Source organism: Bombus vancouverensis, chromosome 15 (genome assembly GCF_051014615.1).
Source record: "Bombus vancouverensis nearcticus chromosome 15, iyBomVanc1_principal, whole genome shotgun sequence".
Lineage (NCBI taxonomy): Eukaryota > Metazoa > Arthropoda > Insecta > Hymenoptera > Apidae > Bombus > Bombus vancouverensis.
Window position 1 is genome coordinate 3,732 of NC_134925.1, and position 19,508 is coordinate 23,239.

General features: G+C 40.9%; 1 long non-coding RNA gene across 1 annotated transcript; it reads left to right on the plus strand.

The window, feature by feature from the left end:
• The first annotated feature begins 5,626 nt into the window (after nt 1-5,626).
• LOC143303657 (uncharacterized) lies at nt 5,627-19,007 on the plus strand. Its single transcript, XR_013060172.1, has 3 exons — nt 5,627-6,020; nt 6,800-6,882; nt 18,604-19,007. It is a non-coding gene; the product is annotated as an uncharacterized LOC143303657 (long non-coding RNA).
• The last annotated feature ends 501 nt before the right edge of the window (nt 19,008-19,508 follow it).

Consider the following 19,508-nt stretch of genomic DNA (forward strand, 5'->3'; position numbering starts at 1 on the left):
TTAATAGTAGTTTAGTTTAGAATATAATTTATATATTTATATATAGACATGCATGTTCCGTAATATAGTTCTTATTTTATAATTCTTTACCGGAATGTAGGCTAGTTTTAAGTATGTATCTTAGATTATCGGTTTGATAGAATTCGCACACTTATATATATTTCTGACAATGTAACCTTCATTTCTTTAATAATACAATATTGTATGTTTTATGTATTCGTTAAACTATTAGTTTTTGGCTTCATGTATACTTATATTTCATAAATTGATAATATTGTATTTATTGCATAGTATTGGAAGCACTGTCTCTAATATTTACTAGGTTATTACATGTTCGGCATATATGTTTATACTTATATGTAACTCTCCAAATTGATTGATTGAAATATATTTATATATATATATATATATATATATATATATATTCCTGGCGTTTCAATTATTTTCCCCTTTTGTAGTTATTCTTATTTCCTGGTTTATTTAGAATTGTGTGTATATGTATTTTGTTTATTGGTTGGATCCGTTAATCGCCCTCGTTTTGTTAATCCTTCCTTTCGTTTCGTAGTGCCGTGTGTTCGTTTGTGCATTCAAATCCTTATTCGCGTGTTTTGTATAGAATGGTTTTCTTGTTCTTGTTACGGCGCGTGCGGAGCGCGGGACGTGACATCCCCGCCCTTGCAGTTCAAATTTCCAAAGGAAATTTGACTGATGGTATCTCTGAGTTCGCTCAAGGCGGACGTAGATGTCGTTGGTAGTTGAGTGACTACCGGTGTTATCGATATCCCTTGAGGTTGTGCTGTTTGATCATCGATATTTCGTCTTCTTTTGAGGTATAGTAGCGGGTGGGTGACTGAGCCGCATATTGCTCCTAATAGGGCGATTCCGCATTCGTAAGTTTCACGTAACTGGTATCCGTGTGCGGCTATATATATTATTGTCTTGATTAGTTTAAATATTGCCAGTATTCCAAATATTGCTGCACTGACAGTTCCAAATTCCATAAAACCAGTCCATAAGCTTGATACGGTATTTTTCGCTATTGTCGTTAATGTGTTTTGTCCATCATTCCCAGGATGTTTACTGTTCCAGGGACGATTGTTTTTCCTGTTGCTCCTCTGGCCAATGCGTTCAAGACTGCAGATTTTCTGCCGGGAACATGACGTGGTCCCGTAGTGCATCGAGGTCTTTTGGGTATACATTCCGCTCGTGGCCAACGACGATGGTGCTGAATATCGCCACGTTTGGCGCACGTCCGGGCGGAGTTCCTGTGGTGCGATTCCTTTGCCAAACGGGTAGTTCCGAGTAGCATTTTGTTGTATGTCGTACCTTTACTTGTACCGGAATGCATTTGACTATATGGACCGCTTCTCCTGCGATCAATGTTGAGAAATGTTAAGTTGGTATGATCGCTGCTTACTACAAGCTAAGTTGGTACGACTTCTAACGACGCTCTTTTGTCTTAGAAGTCGACCACGTTGTTCTATTGACTTGGAGATTCCTGTGTGGTAAGACGTGTTATAAGACTGAAATATATTGGAGAAAACGAATCTAAGTGAATCGTTATTTTATAAACCCAAAACCTTATTAAATAACAGGTTATGGGCCCAGAGCAGTAAACTGCGGGGAAAAACGGTATTATTTTTTTGAGTTTTTTGTGTTTTCTAAGACAATCCGAGAAGAGACCACGCCATGGCCGATCACGACAAAGTAAGTGATGTGGACAGCGATATGAAGCCGGTCCTAAGAAAGGGGAATTACGAGTATTGGAAGACAATGACGGAAGCCTCGCTAATTTTCCTGGGTTGCTGGGAGGCAATAGAACCAGGATTTACGGAAGCGCAAAGGCTGGACCCAGAATGCATGAGGAAGGATAACATGGCACTTGCATATCTTTTCCGACATATTCGCCCCGAATATATCGGAGAAATTAAATCCTTGAAGACAGCGAGGGATTATTGGAAGGCGCTAGAGGACGTCCATGGAAGGTCCACGTCGATGGACACTGTCCTATGCATACGGGAACTGGGTACCATAGAAAAAACCCCGATATGGACGTCGCAAAATACTGCGGAAAGATATACGATCTGTGCGAAAAAATTTCCAACGCAGGTTTAAGAATCGAAGACCACATGATGGCGTGTTTCATCTTAGCCGGCCTCGTGGCGGACCCAAACTACACGACATATCTTAGGACGGTAAGACTCGATAAGAATCTAACCTCGAGGGTCGTGAAATCCGATCTCCTACTTGAGGAAAGGAGAATGGAAGCGGCCATGGGTCCCTCCGAGAAGAACAGTGCAATGGCGGCTTGCAAACAATCGAAGATCAAGCCCCAACAAAATCAAGATGGCGCTAAGAAAAAGCACAAAAACCCAAAGGATAAAAAATGCTATAAATGTGGAAAACGAGACCACATATCGTACAACTGCCATGAGGGAAAAGAAGACAAGGAAGAGAAAGACCCAGAAAACAAAGTGGAGAAAGGATCGGAAGATAAACCGAGATCCAAGGGACTTATCTCCACACTGGCTTTATCATCTATCAACCACGTGGAAAGGGACAGGATCAGCTACCTTGACTCGGAAGCCTCAAACCATATGACCCCGGATAGGTATCGGTTCGTGGACTTCGTGCCTGCGACTGGACAGATCCGGATTGGTAAGGGGTACCTGGAAGTCAAGGGAAAAGGCACGATCGTCGTGAAGATGACCAAAGCCTGTGGCGGGTGGAGTCTATCCTTGTCGAACGCCCTGTGGGTGCCTGAATTAAATGTAAATCTAATCTCGATCAGGCAATTGGCAGTGAAAGGCGTCACCACAGTGTGTACGAAGGATGAGGCCGTCGGCACACATGATGATGGGGATGTGGTATTTAACTCAAAGGTAGGAGACAACGTGTACTACCTAGAGACAATACCACCTGAGAGGCATGTAGCAAACGTTTCCATGGAGAACGATCAAGAAGAACCTGGAAATGATGACGACCACGCCAAGGTTATTGAAGCTAAGGCGTACAAAGGTATCGTGTCATGGCATGAGAGGTTAGGTCATCTACATGGGGACGCGATGAGAAAGATCCCCGTGAAGAACGTGAAGGAGGGCTCTAGGATACATGAGGAACCATGCGGGGTCTGCGTGAAAGGGAAAATGACAAAAGTACCATTTCCGAAGACAGCCCACCACATGTGTCAACGTCCTTTAGAAATAGTTCACAGCGATATTAGTGGCAGAACGCAATGCAAGTCGCTGGGCGGAGGTAATTATTTCGTAACGTTCATAGATGATTTTTCTCGTTTCATGCACGTCAGAATCATCAGTAGGAAGAATGAAGTACTCAAGTGCTTCAAGGAGTACCAGGCGGAGATGGAGGCTTTACACCAATCCAAGATAAGTGCCCTTCAAACAGATAACGGGGGTGAGTACACAGGAGAAAACTTCGAGAACTACCTGAAGGAGAAAGGCATCTTACACAGGAAAACTGTTCCTAGAAACCCTGAACAAAATGGTGTCTCCGAACGAGCGAACAGAACCCTGGTCGAGATGTCCAGATGTTTACTCATCCAATCTGGACTCCCTGACTATCTGTGGGGGGAGGCTGTGAACACGACATGCCACATAAGAAACCTATGCCCATCCGCTGCCATCGGAGACAAGATCCCACTGGAATTATGGAAGGGTAAGGGATGTGACCTCCAAGGGGAGATAAACAGACTGAGAGTGTTTGGATGCAGAGTCTGGTATCTAAAGAGTCCAAGTGGAGGAAAATTCGAGAGCAGAGCGGATGAGGGGATATTTGTGGGATATGACAGACAGGTCAAAGGTTATAGAATTTACCTACCGAAGATCCAAAAGGTGATAATATCCTGTCATGTCAGGTTCGAGGAGAACACGTTTGCCTACAAGAGCGCTAAGGCGGAAACGAACCATATAAAGGATAAGTCCTCGGAATGGATATGGGATGTAGAAACCTTTGAACATAGGGGAGAGAACATAGGGAGAAACTGACGTCGAGACACAGAGTGACGGAGAAAACGACGAAGGGGAAACCGACTACTTTATGGACAGTTTAACGTGTGAGGACAATCCAGTGAATACTGTGAGTGTACCGTTTGTGCCGAGGAGGTCGGCAAGACTACACAAACCAAAAATATGTGATTGTTGTGCTCACACTGCGACTGTTTGTAAAGCTCAAAACGTGTGTGTACCTGTGAATGTGAATGAAGCCCTGAGGGGGCCAGACGCTCAAAAATGGACTGATGCAATAAGGAAGGAACTAGACAATCTAAAAAGTAAAGATGTGTGGGACATTGTGCAAAGACCCTTAAATAAAAACGTTATAGACTGTAAGTGGGTGCTTGTGATAAAGAGAGACCCTGATAGGTATAAGGCTAGGCTAGTAGCTCGGGGATTCTGGCAGAGGCCTGGAGTAGATTATTCAGAAACCTTTAGTCCAATAGTAAAACGCAGAACTCTAAGAATTCTGCTTGCTCTATGTGCGGAAAATGAGTGGGTTTACGAGCACATCGATGTGGAATGTGCGTATCTCAACAGCCCTCTGGATGAGGATATATACATGGAGCAACCAGAACTCTTTAGAGTTCCAGGTAAAGACAGAACTAAATTTGTGTGTAAGCTCAAAAAGAGCCTGTATGGACTGAAGCAAGCTGGAAGAATGTGGTTTAGACACATCAATAGCATTTTAAGAGGTATGAGTCTGAACCCATGCGTGAGTGGTCCATGTGTGTATGTGGATGCGTCTAAAAAATTTATTGTAGCTGTGTATGTGGACGACATCCTTGTGTTTGGGACGAATGAGTGGATTGAGATATTCAAAACTAGGATTAAGGACAAATTAGATGTTAGAATGCTAGGTGTAGACACTCAATTTCTGTCCATCCACCTGAGTAAGCCAAACAGCACCACTGTAGTATTCGATCAATCTGTACAGATAGGTCAAATGCTGGATCTGTTTGACATTACTCGTGAGGTTGGGGTGGTGGGAGTGTCGACACCGCTAGCTAGAGAATGTGAGGCTGGTTTTGATATTGAACGTGATGAGCCTTTCGACAGTAAATTATATGAACAAGCTGTGGGGCACATAATGTATGTAGCTACTGTAAGTCGTCCTGATGTTGCGTGTGCAATAGGGAAACTAAGCCAAAGATGCGCGAATCCGACTGTATCCGATTGGAAAGCAGTGAAGCGGGTATTCAGATATTTACTAAAGACCAAAGACTTGAAGTTAGTATACCAAAGGACCGGGCAACCTCTGAAGGTGTTTTGCGACTCGGATTTTGCGGGTTGTACGGTAGACAGGAAATCCAGGAGCGGGTATGTGTTCATACTCGCTGGTGGTGCGATATCCTGGCTATCCAAAAAACAACCGATTATAGCTCAATCGACGTGCGAAGCGGAATTTGTGGCAATGCAGGAAGCAGCAAGGGAAACAGTGTGGATTTCTTTACTGTTAAAGGAATTGGGTCAACTGTCATATTGCCCTCGCCCCTGCAAGATATTCTGCGATAATATCGGAGCTATTTCATGGTCAAAGGACGAAATAGTTGCTGAGAGTTCTAAGCACGTCCAAGTGCGTTACTTTTACGTTAAGAACTGCGTATCGAGGGGGATACTAGATTATATTTATGTACCTAGTCCTGAGAATGTGGCTGACATTCTCACCAAAGGCCTAAATAGGATTAAGACTCAGCAATTTACCAAAGCTATGGGGCTTGTAGAAACTAGCGATCAAAGAGTGTTGAGAAATGTTAAGTTGGTACGATCGCTGCTTACTACAAGCTAAGTTGGTACGACTTCTAACGACGCTCTTTTGTCTTAGAAGTCGACCACGTTGTTCTATTGACTTGGAGATTACTGTGTGGTAAGACGTGTTATAAGACTGAAATATATTGGAGAAAACGAATCTAAGCGAATCGTTATTTTATAAACCCAAAACCTTATTAAATAACAATCAAAGCCATGTGTCCTGGGTTTTGGTTATGGTGTATGCAAATTCGTCGGGCGGTAAGTTTGCCAAGCTTAAAGCCTTCTCTATTAGTTTCTTCTGTGTGGTGTATCTTTGCGTCAGTGTATCATTGTATAATGTTTTCATTTCTCGAGTTTATCAGAAATAGGAATATCCTTTTATAGAAAAAGAAAATTTTATATTTATATATATTATATTTTTTTTCTTTCCTTTTTTTTCTTCTTTTTTTTCTTCTTCCCCTTTTTCTTTTTTTTTTGTTTTTTTTTATTGTTAAAACCTTTGTTTTATTTTAGGTTTTTCGTACTTGTTATCAGTGAAAATAAATATTATGAATACTACTTGGATTGGAATTATATACATATATGGGTACAAAATCCATTTCTACATGTTAGATATAATAATATAACAATACTACGTAGATTAATACATAATGAAATATCCTTTTACTCCGGTTATATTTATTACTAACTCTCAATTAATCTATCTTAATTATTTTCTAACCACTTTCTATATTTATCAGCTATTTTATTTCTTCTTGTTAATCTGCGAAATCCATGCATGTACACTTCCTTGTATGGTGATTGATTGTTCAAGAGGTAAGTTGCACTTTCACTGTTTTCGTTATTCGTTGAACTAACAAGTTTTACATTCAAACAGTAATTGGAACACTCGTAATAAACTTCTTTTCTTTTTCCAAGTTTCCGCTATTTGTGTCATTCGACGAACAGTGTCACGCCTCCACAGCACCGTTATAACATTTAGCGATGCTGCTCTTTGCATTAAGGCAATTGAAGTTAATTCGTTCGTTTATTTTCAGCTGGTACATGGTGTTCCGCAAGCAGGGAGCCATAACCTATTTTGCATGTAGACCTTCTTGTATGATGATTACTTGTTTACAAGGTAACTTTCACTTCCCCTCTTTTAATTATTTATTGAATCGACATGTTGTATATTCAAACAATAATTGGAGTACACATAATAATTTTCCCTTTTTCTTTTTAGGTTTTCGCTATCTGTATTATTCGACGAACAGTGTTACACCTCCTCTTGATTTATCCATAATATAGTTATAACATTTAGTAACCTTGTATTTTGCACCGAGACAATTGAAACTAATTTATTCACTTATTTTAGGTAGCTGTCATACATTGTGTTCCACGAACAACGATCCATAACCTATACTTGCACGTACACTTTCTTGTATGTTGATCACTTGTTCACAAGGTAACTTTCACTTTCACTAGTTAATTGTTCATTGAGTTAACACGTTTTATATTTAAGCAATAAATGAAACACGTATAATAATTTTCCTTTTTCCTTTTAGGTGTTCGATATCTGTATTATTCGACGAACAGCACTATAACATATACTACCGCACTACGTTGCCCACTGAAATCGCTTTATTCATTGCTTATTTCGATTATGCGCTAGTTTTAACTTGTTTAAATGCACCGTTCGCGGAATCCCTTTTACTTCGATCTTGACGTTTTGGTTCTGCAAGATTTCTAGCACTTTGTATGGTCCAGTATATTGATCGGAGAATTTTCCTTTACTGGGTTCTTTTAGTAAATATATCGAATCTCTTATTTTAAAATCTTGGGGGTTGATTCGTCGGTCGTAATATTCTTTTGATCTTAGTTTGGATTTTATCAAATTTTCTCTTGCCATTCGTTGTACGGTGTTAATTTTATCGAACAGATCTTCGAGATATTCTGCGTAAGTTGGTTCCATGTTCTCTTCGATTATTACTTCATCAGTAGGTTCTCTGGCTAGATGTCCAAAAACTAATTCGTGCGGGGAGAATTTCGTTCCTTCGTGTACAGAGGTATTATAGGAAAACATAGCTAATTCTACCCATTCGTCCCAATTTTTGGAATTTTCAATGTATAATTTGAGATATTCTATCAGCACGTGGTGAGATCTTTCGATTGAACCGTTACTTTGTGGATGACATGCCGTCGTGGTATATTGTTTGATGCGGAATCTCTATGCTACTTTCTTCATTAGTGAGGATGTAAAGTTCGTTCCTTGATCAGTGAGAATAGCTCTCGGTGACCCGAAACGACAAATAAATCGCTTTACAAAAACGTCCGCTATCTCGGCTGAAGAGATTCCTCCTAGTGGAATCCCAATTGAGTATTTTGTTAATAAGTCTTGGATAGTTAATATATATTCGTTTCCCTTTTGGGTTTTTGGTAATGGACCTATAATATCCATACTAACCTTATCGAACGCTTTACCTGGTGTGTCTGTAAGTACCATTGGTTGCTTTGCTTTTATTCTTGTGAGTTTCTTCAATTGACATTCCTTACATGTTCTTACGTAATCTTGAATTTCCTTTTTCATATTTTCCCAATAGTAATGTTGTCGTATTCTTTGATAAGTTTTTGTTATTCCTTTGTGTCCTGCTACGCTTGATTCATGTTTTTCTCGTATTATGTTGTTCCGCGCTTCCACAGATGGGGTAATTATTTCCCCAGTGCAAATAGTGATGGTTAAGGTTTTTTCCATAAATATTTCCTTTAATTTTCTGATTGTATATCGCCAGGGTATTTCCTCCAAGTTTCCTTTGCTAATGCTGAACGAAGTTAACTGTTTTTCATTTACTGCGTCTAATAGAGATCTTAGCGAGTTTAATAAATTTTCTGGTGTTATTGGAATATTTCTATTTTCCTTTATCGGTAGGAATACAATGTATTTTCCAGAATCGTAATTCAATCTTGCTTTTTCTAACATTAAATCTTCATAACGAGGTAATTTTCCCGTTTCCTTCATTTCTAAGGCTCCTTTATCTATCGGATTGCCATGTATATCTATAAATACTACTTTATGGTCATTTACTCTCGCAATTGAGTCTCGGGTTTCTGAAATTCCTAGTTCCGCAATTATCGTAGGTCTCGTGTCCTTTTCTCGTTGTTGAATTAGTTCTGGAATTACAGTGGAGGTCTCTTTTTCGCTTGTTGTATCCGTGCCTTCTTTTTCTCGATTGGTTATTTCTCTATCTGTACTTACATCGATTTCTGCTAATGCTTGGTCTAAATATTTTATGGGGGTTTCTTCTATTGTAAAATGTTTTCGGGTAAAACCCTTTCCTTGATTTTTAGAATCACTGGATTGGGGCAAGACGTGTGGTTTAGCTTCGAATATGGGAGAGTCTTCGGTTGACGTATCTATTTCTAATCTTTTTGAGACAGGATAGCGAATCGGTGAGACTTCCTCTCTCTTTCTGATCGGTAAACAAACTTCCGGAGGGTTCCTAGATAATGCGTCTGCGTTTGCGTTCGCCCTGCCTTCTTTGTATACAATATCAAATTCGAAGTCCGATAACTTTAATTTCCATTTCCAAATTCTTGAAGTAGGATCTTTGATAGAATGCATCCACACTAAAGGTTTATGATCGGTTACGATGGTAAACTTTCTTCCGTAAAGATACGGTCGGAAGTGCATTGCGCTGTAAACAATTGCCAGACACTCCTTTTCTATGGCAGAGTAGTTTTGTTCGGCGGGATTTAATAGCCTCGAGGCATACGCAATCGGCAAATCCTTTCCGATTGGCCCTTGACTCAGTACACCGCTTATTGCATATCCTGATGCGTCTGTAGTAAGGTTAAAGGGTTTAGAAAAGTCTGGATAATGCAGGATGGGTTTCGTCACTAACGCTGTCTTTAAATTATTGAATGCGTTTTCTTGATTTTCTGTCCATTTAAAGGGAGTGTCTTTCTTTAATAGTTGTGTCAATGGTTTCGCGACCCTGGGGAAATCGGGGTATAAATCTTCTGTAATATCCTGCTAGTCCCAGAAATTGTTTGATATTTTTCGCCCTCTTTGGTCGTGGAAATTTTGATACGGCTTCGGCTTTCTTTGGGTCGGGTTTCACGCCATCCTCACTAATTATATGTCCTAAATAATTCACCTCGTGTCGTAAAAATTCGCACTTATCAGGTTGTAGTCGTAATTTAGCTTTCCTCAGTCTTTCCATTAATTTATTAAATTTAATTTCGTGTTCTTGGAGAGACGTGGAATAAATCACTATGTCATCCAGATAGACGAATAGTTCTATTCCTTGCAGACCAGATAATATTGAATTCATCAAACGTTGAAATGTTGCTGGGGCATCTTTTAATCCAAAGGGCATTCTTTTGAATTGAAAATGCCCGTATGGTGTCGAAAATGCAGTTTTGTGGGCATCTTCCTGTGACATACGGATCTGGTGAAAGCCCGATGCCAAGTCAAACGTGGAAAAATATTTTGCACTTCCTAATTGATCCGATATTTCTGTAATGTTGGGTAGTGGGAAGGCATCGCCAATCGTTTTATCGTTCAATTTTCTATAATCGATGACTAATCTCCAGCGCTTATTTCCTTGCGAATCGGGTTTTTGGGCACAATCCATAACGGGGAGTTATATGGAGATATTGATGGTTCCACTACGTCCGTATCTAGTAGTTCTTGGACCTGTCGATTTATTTCTTCTCGATGTATTGGTGGATATCGATACTGTTTAGTATTGATGGGTATATTATCCGTTGTAATTATCCTATGTTCCAGAACTTCGGTTGCTTCCAATGTATCTCCTGGAATATGAAACCTATCTTGATTATTACGAATCAATTTTTTAGCATTTTCCTTTTCTTCTTCGTTCAAATGTTCGAGTCGTAGTAACTCATTTATTTTATCGTATCTACTTTCCTCCGATCTTAGAACTGTATTGCACGCTGTCCTAGGAAGCGGGGGGGGGGGGATTTTCAAATTCTTTAATTACCATCGTTGGTGTTGTAAATACGTAATCTCTCGAAGTAGTATTTATTACTCTTATGTAACCTTTTCCTTTATGATTCCTCACAACTGCATTACCAAAATAGATTCCCTTGTTCGGCTCGATTCTTGGAATAAATCCCTCTTTTATCTCTGGATTAGCGATATTAATCGAACACGTTATTGAACTTCGCTTCGGTATAATTATTTTTTCTTTAGTATCGAAGGGAATATAAATATTTCCCCATCTGATATGTTTTCCCTCATAATCTAAACGAGCCTTACAACCTGCAAAAAATTCGGATCCTAGGATTCCGTCTTGATCGATTAGCAATGAATCATCGACTACATGAAAAACAACCGGATGGCCCGCAACCTGTATTACCGTCTGCCCTAAGAAGACCAGGCTCGTTGCCGTAATTCCTCGCACTTCGATTGATTCCTTTTCGTCGATGATGGCTGAATCGAGTATAGCAGGTTTCTTGATAATGTTGATTTCCGATCCAGAGTCTAATAATAAACTCGTCTTAGTCTTTAGATCTGGGGAAACTATTCGTGCAGTTGGGGTCGTTGGGGAATCGTTAAATTTTATTGAAATAATTCGGAGAGGTCGCCTTCCGAATCTGAATTCAACTCCTGATGATTTTCCTTCGCCGGTTGCTTGTGCTTCACTCTTTTCCTTTTGCCTTGAGATTCTGGATTCTCTGTCTGTGACCTCGTTTGGTTGTGGGATGACTCCCCCACAATATTTAGTGGTTGTTCGTTCGATCTTATGGTCGGCATTGCGTTCGCTCAGTCTCTCGTTATGGGTGGTGGAGTCGATCACGCGGGGGTGGCTGTCCTTGTTCTGTTTGTTGCCGTCGGCGCCGGTCGCCTGGTTGCCGCCTGTACTCTTGGGCGATTCGGCGTATCGTTCCTTCGTGGCTCGCCCCATTCTCCCGAAGGACGTGTTTGGTTTCCCGATGGTCTCGAAGCATAGGGTACGATTAATCCGGCATCTACTCGGGCTTTAAATTTGTAACAGTCTTTCACTAGATGCCCGGGTTTTTTGCAATAGTTACACGTGATATTTTGTCTTGTAGAATTCAAAAAATTCTGCGATGGAGGTAGCGATCTTCGATCTTGGCGGTTGTTCCTGATATTGTTGTTAGTGTTCGAAGGATGTGCGTTGTCGCGTCTGTAATAGTTCGAGGGTGTCGGTCGTTGGGGTCGCGTTCTATCGGTTATTTGTTTCAATTCGTGTGTTGCTTTGACGGCTTGACGATACGCATCTTCTAAAGTATGGTACCCTGCTATTTTTACTCGCACATATACCTCGTTCGGAAGTCCTTTAACGAAAGCTTCTTTCGTTTCCCAATCTATAGTATCTTGGATATCGGGGGATATGATGCCGTAGTCGCCTCTTTCTCCGTCCATTATTGCCAATCTAAGATTTCTAACGCGATCCATATAATGTAATATGTCTTCCCCGGGTCGTTGAAATATCGTTCCTAATTCCCCTTTATATTCGTTAAGAGATTTCTTTGGGCCGAATAGATCCTTTAATTTGTTTCCGAAATCGTTTAGACTCATTAATTCTGTCTTCGATGGCGAGGAGCGCGTGTCCACGGAGCTTATTTACTAACAATTTTACCAATTGAGGTTCTTGATATCTGGGAATCATATTTCGCGCGCGCTCACAAGCTCTTAAAAAGTGGAATACCGATGGTCGATATCCGTCAAACACTGGCACCGATTCGATCGCATCTTTTAGCTTAATTGGCTGGGTATGTCCACTCGGCTGGACCGTCTCTTGTTGCGTTGTCGGCGGCGATACGGGTGTTTTAGGTTCTTGTTTTGTTTTAAGTTCGAATAAGCCGCTTTGTAATTCGGCGAGTTTTGCACTCATATCGCGAAAGTTCGCATCCCATGCTTTAAGCTTTTCCGACAATGTCAAAACCATTTCTTCGTCCAACGATTCCACTACACTCGCCATTGTTTCTTAAATATTTGTTAAATATATATATTAATCGAGATAGACTAACTAAATATTAACGACAAGACATGACTGAACTCGGTGCAAAGGAATAAAGTTGTGCTACACGAAATAACTGGTAACAAAATACACAAAACATTAACTAAATTAAACGAGACTTACATAAATGCAAGTCACGTATAATCGAAACAATGACTATTGAAATTCGGTAACAATACAATCCATGCTATCGCATTAAAGTAGCACACGGTATTGACACACACAATATCATGAAACACAAAACAATATTACAAAACACTACTAAATAAAATTATAGTGATTAACAATTAATTAGTTATTTCAACAACACGTTACTGTTGACATTAAACCAACGCCATACCAAAGAGACACGCGAGCGACCATGTTGAAAAATTCGTCGCGCGCACATACAAATAACAGCCAATGCAATACAATACAGCATCATAATAGCAATGTTAGGTACCAATAAAAAAAAAAAACAAGGAAAAGGGGGAGAGAGTTAAGGAAAATATATATAATAAATAACAACTAACATAATTATAACATATTATATATATTATATTATATACAGGGATACAGTATTCGTACAAAGGAACAGATCCAAACGAAAATTATATATATAAAAAAAAATAAATAATATATATATGTAATATCGTGATATAATATATTTACAAGGAATGGATGATACAGATGTTAATCGGACAGAAAAAGACGATTGTTGTTCAACCTGAACTATTCACACCAAACGTACAGAAAACAGCACAACTAAATAATTAGATAACGACTCGACTTTCACAAAATGCAATCAACACTCTCTCGGCAACGCCACTCGCAAACTCTGTTTGTTGATTCCTTTTCTCCCGTCCCTTGGCAACCGCTCGTGGCCAAGATCACGTAGGTCTCCTCTTTCCAAAACTACGCGATCAAAAACAAACGCCTCGGCTCTCGCGACATTCCACGCGGTTCACCCGCCAACTCCCAGGCCTCTCACTCACGATACTACACTCGGCCATCCTGCAATAACATCTGCCCTCAGATGTTGCCTTCTATCTCGCTGTCATCAGATGCGTCACTTTCGGCGTTTATGACCCAAGGTTTCATAAAATCAGCAGTAGTTGATGACCGTTTTGGCCCCTCATGCTCTCCTACCTTCTCCACAATGTAGCGATCATTCCGCATTGCTCGCACTATCCGGTACGGACCCAAAAATCTTCCTCCCAGTTTTAATCCTGGGCCAAACTGCGTTCTCTTTATGGCCACCAACTCTCCACTTAGGTACTGTTTCGCACCTTTTCTTTTTTTGTTGTAGTGCCTCCGATTTTCCTCTTGAGTAGCAGCAATTTTCTTTTTCGCGTCCTCACGCAGTTCACGACGTTACTCTTCGAATTCCACCACCCATTCTTCTTCAACCAATTTTCGGATCTGTGGGTCTTCTTTAGTTTGCATCTCGACCCCGACAAGTAGCTGGAAAGGAGTTTTTCCCGTGCTCCTGTTTAATGTAAAATTCAGGTATTTCTGTACTTGGTCGACATGTTTATACCAATCATCGGGTTTAGGGGCAGTCAGTTTAGTTAGTAAAGGTATGAGTGTCCTGTTTACCCTCTCTACCTGCCCGTTCCCCCTCGGCGCCCCCGTCGTGACTAATAAATGCTTTATATTTTCTTCTTCGCAATACTCTTGGAACGCGTTGGATGTGAACGCTGTTCCCCGATCAGAGATAATTCGTCGTGGGTTCCCAAAAACAGCCGCTTGCTTCTTCAGTCGATCGATAACATCCGCGGTATCAGTAGATCTAGTAGGATAAAGCCACGTAAACTTCGTGAACGCATCCACTACTACAAAGATGTGTGCGTATCTTTTCTTTCTAGCTGTCATAGGGCCCACATGGTCAATATGGTAAGTGTCTAACGGTGTGTCACCTTTGTCTAACGGATTTAGATATCCCTCTTGCTTGCCCAATTTTCGTTCGGCTAGGATACAATCGAGACAGTTAGATACCACATGCTCGACCTTTTCACGTAGCCCCTTAAACCAAAGGTCCTTCTTGACTATAGCTTCTGTTTTGGTGACCCCAAAATGCCCACGCTCGTGCGCCTGCCTGACTACCTGAACCTGCATAGCCTTCGGTACTACTATTAACACATCATCCTTACACTCTTTATACAAAATATTGTTCCTTATTACATACCCATCGACCTGATTGCACGTTGCGGCGTCTAAAATCCTACGGACTTCAACGTCCTTGTTCTGTGCACTTCTCAACCGTGCAATCAGCCCGTCTTCACTTTCCGTTACATACATAGTGCTCGGCAGGGGGTTTCTACTCAGAGCATCCACATGCTGCATGCTTTTACCTGGCCTATGACACACCTGATACTTAAACTCGTCTAGTAACAAGGCCCATCTGGCTACACGCACACACAAATCTTTCTTTTTCATTGTCATAGCAAACACTTGGCAATCCGTGACGATAGTAAACGGCATACCTAACAGATATATTCTAAACTTGTTCAACGCTTTTACAATTGCTAGTACTTCCAGTTCGTAACTGGTGTACTTTGCCTCGGCGGGAGTTGTTTTTCCGCTGGCAAAGTAGACCGGATGGAATTTTCCATCGTCCAGATCTAGTTGCATTAAAATTGCTCCGTAACCCTCTGCGGACGCGTCTGTATGCAACTCAGTCTCCGCGCCCATTCTATACAACTTTAACACTGGTTCGTTGACAAGCGCTGTTTTCAAGATTTCAAAGGCCTCTACTTCTCGATCGCCGAACTGAAATTTTACCTCCTTTTTCAACAAATCCGTCAAAGGCTTAGCAATCTTCGCGTATCCCCTAATAAATTTTCGAAAGTACCCCGTAAGTCCCAAAAAACTCTGAACCTTTTTAACAGATGTTGGCTTGGGAAAGTTTGCTACTGCCCTAGTTTTATGTGTAGACGGCCTTATGGTATTTTTTGAGACTATATACCCCAAATATTCAATTTCCTGCTGCAGAAAACGACATTTTCCCCAGTTTATAATTAGCCCATACTGCTCAGCTAACTCTATGACCATTTGCAAACGTTCCCACGCCTCCTCTAAATTCTTTGCAAGAATAATAATGTCATCCATATACACGATAACAATACCTTTACCTACTAGTTCCTTAAAGATCATCGAAATATACTTCTGAAACACAATGGGTGAAATCTTTAAACCAAACGGCAACTTCAAAAATTCATATTGCCCCGATGGCGTAACGAAAGATGTATATTTTCGGCTGTCTTTGTCCCTAACACACGTGAAAAGAACCATTCTTTAAATCCAACGTTGTGAAAAACTGAGTACCTTGCAATGCATCTAAAATATCATCAATTAAAGGCAATGGGAAATGTGGACACTCAATAAGTTCATTAAGCTCGCGAAAATCAACACAGACTCTGATAGAACCATCTTTCTTTCTAACTACAACTATGGGACTTGCATATTCTGAGTTTGACGGTTTTATTGTGCCTTCATTTGTCCATAATTCCATCAACTCGTCCACCTCTTTTTTCTCCGAAGGCGCCAATCTTCGCGGCCTTCGAACCACAGGTTTGTCACTCTTTAAAGCGATTTATGCCGTTATCCCAACGTCCCGTTTTTTCTCCGGCCTATACCCCCTAACGATATCGCGAATCGCTTCACGATAATGCGGTTCCCGTACGTGTGTTAGGTCTGTTTCGTCGGTCTGTTCTACCACGTTAACTCTAAACACATCCGGCACGTCTTTGTTAGTCTGTTCGTCAAGCCGCAAGAAAGTCACTTCGCCTCGTTTAACCCGTAACTCTACCTGATCCAGAAAATCAGTGCCTAACAACAGGCCGTGCTTCGTCAATATTTTGTTTGAAACAACGTGCAAAGTGATTGGCAGTTTACACCCATCAACCGTCATTACCTTGGTGAATTCACCCCAGGTCTCATTGCCAGCGGAACCAACACCGTCGAACTTAAGCGTGCATTTACCTAGCGGTGGTGACCCTAACCTCGCATACTCGTCTGATCGAATGAACGTGAGATCACTACCCGTATCCACTAGTGCCACAAACCTACAGTCATCTATCGCCACTTCCTTCACATACTTCCCCTTTTCGGACCTTGACACTACGCAAGTCTCTTTCGGTCGTGCCGTACACCTCGCTGCAATATGTCCAAATCCGCTGCACTCGGAACACCTAACACCTTCTCCCCTCTCCGGACACTTAACACTTAGATGATCCTCACTACCGCAAATGAAGCATCTTCTTTTCTTCATTGCATCTACAGATTGACTGGGCTTCCCGTTCTTCTGGGTTTTAGCCGGCTTCACAATCGACTTTACTCTGCGTCTCTTCTGCTCTTCGTACATCACTAACCTCTTCCTCAACTCTTTGATTGACGTAGCGCCGTACAATATAGCATTATTGTTCTCGTCGTCTATTATTCCATACACTATGTATTCCACCTTTGCTTCCTCCTCTATGTCCACATGGTTGGCTATTTCGAGCATGCGGTACATGTAAGCCAAACATGCTTCATCACTCTCCTTTTTTGTTTCTTCAAGTTTCTGATGTACTTGCCTACTGTTGACTTTCCTCGAAAATTCTTTCACTAGCCCCCTCTTCAACTCATGCCAAGTCCTGGCATGACACTCGAAGATCGCAAATATTTTCGCTGATCCCTTCAGCAGCTTCCTCGCGTAGACTGCCTTCTGCCCATCCGACCACATGCACGTATCAGCGACTTCCTCGAACGACTCGAACCATCGTTCGACATTTTCACCTTTATTGCCACTAAACGACTCTAATGCATCTTCGACGTCTCTAAAACTCAGTGTCGAACCAACACATGCCCTTCGACAATATTCATCACGGTCCTGATACACCCTTCGCGTACCTCTCTTGTATCCTCTTGCGTTTTTTTTTTCTGTCATTTTCATACTCACTTTCGTCGTCGCTTTCTTCTTCCGACGATATGTCATTACCATCCATGGCCGCTTGTAGCCGTGCGCGTAATTCTACTTTTCTTCCCGTCGTTTTTAAACCCAAACTAGCGAGGCGCTCCTTCAACTCCTTCGTATTCATTTTCTCAAAATTTTCATCTTCGTTACAATCACGCTCAGCTCTCTGTACATTTCCTAAATCTCGTTGACCGGTTAGCTCTTCACCGCCCGTCGATCCCTTAGGATACGATTGTCCAGCCCTACACGCCCGATTCAGCCTTGCAATCAGCACTGACCTCGCACCAGATATAGGGAGGTTCATTCGCGCGAGCTTACTCCTCAGCTCCTCCAGCGTCGAACCCTCTTCACCCGACAATCGTTCGTCCCCAACGTTTGCCATTTTTCACACTACACAAACTTAAACAGTCAACGATATCGTCTTTTATCGCACCGCGTACCGGTAAATTCACAACTAGCTCGAATAGCTCTGTTAAACCGTTTCGTTTTCTGTCTTGTCCAATCCCGGACGAGCCCCCAAAAATGCAATATCGTGATATAATATATTTACAAGGAATGGATGATACAGATGTTAATCGGACAGAAAAAGACGATTGTTGTTCAACCTGAGCTATTCACACCAAACGTACAGAAAACAGCACAACTAAATAATTAGATAACGACTCGACTTTCACAAAATGCAATCAACACTCTCTCGGCAACGCCACTCGCAAACTCTGTTTGTTGATTCCTTTTTTCCCGTCCCTTGGCAACCGCTCGTGGCCAAGACCACGTAGGTCTCCTCTTTCCAAAACTACGCGATCAAAAACAAACGCCTCGGCTCTCGCGACATTCCACGCGGTTCACCCGCCAACTCCCAGGCCTCTCACTCACGATACTACATATATACATTAACTATTTTTATATGTGTGTACAGAACTGATGGCGAACTCATCAACCATTTTCTGAACGACGGATGGAAGAACATGAATAGCAATCCACACAGTGGAACTGTAAAGTATTTGTACGCCACTCACGAAACCAAACACTGATGCTATCCACCTGTAAACAAACAACATTTATAACTATGCATATAATTTTCACTTATGTTCACCACTATATATATATACACGCATGTTGTAAAGTAGGCGATATTTATAACATTCACTTCCATTGATAATGCAAGTGACTCATAAAAATAAGCCGTCATATTTACCATTGCACGCACATATATATATATATATATACTCGAAAACAAGGTACATCTGTGATATTTATTCCTATTGATGATATATACTTATATATTTATAACAATAAAACAAATCTCATTTATAATACTTACCAATACGTACGCATATATGTATATAATTACAATCCAAGTAGTATTCATAATATTTATTTTCACTGATAACAAGTACGTAAAACCGAAAATAAAACAAAGGTTTTAACAATAAAAAAAAACAAAAAAAAAGAAAAAGGGGAAGAAGAAAAAAAGGAAAGAAAAAAAATATAACATTGTTAGGGAAGTGATACATTTACACTGTACATGAGAGTGTGTGTGTAAGGGCCAGAGGGCGTCAAGGTTTTAGTGGAGACAAAAGACAGTTGCCAGATGTTAGAAGAATCTAGGATAGTCGGTTGGCGACCAGCGTGCGTGCAAGACGTTCTTCAGAGAGTAATATAGATGTATAACTGTTGTGTGGGAAATGTAGGCAATAATTTGTATTCCCATATCCTCGAATTTCCTTAACAAATATATATAAATATAAAATTTTCTTTTTCTATAAAAGGTTATTCCTATTTCTGATAAACTCGAGAAATGAAAACATTATACAATGATAC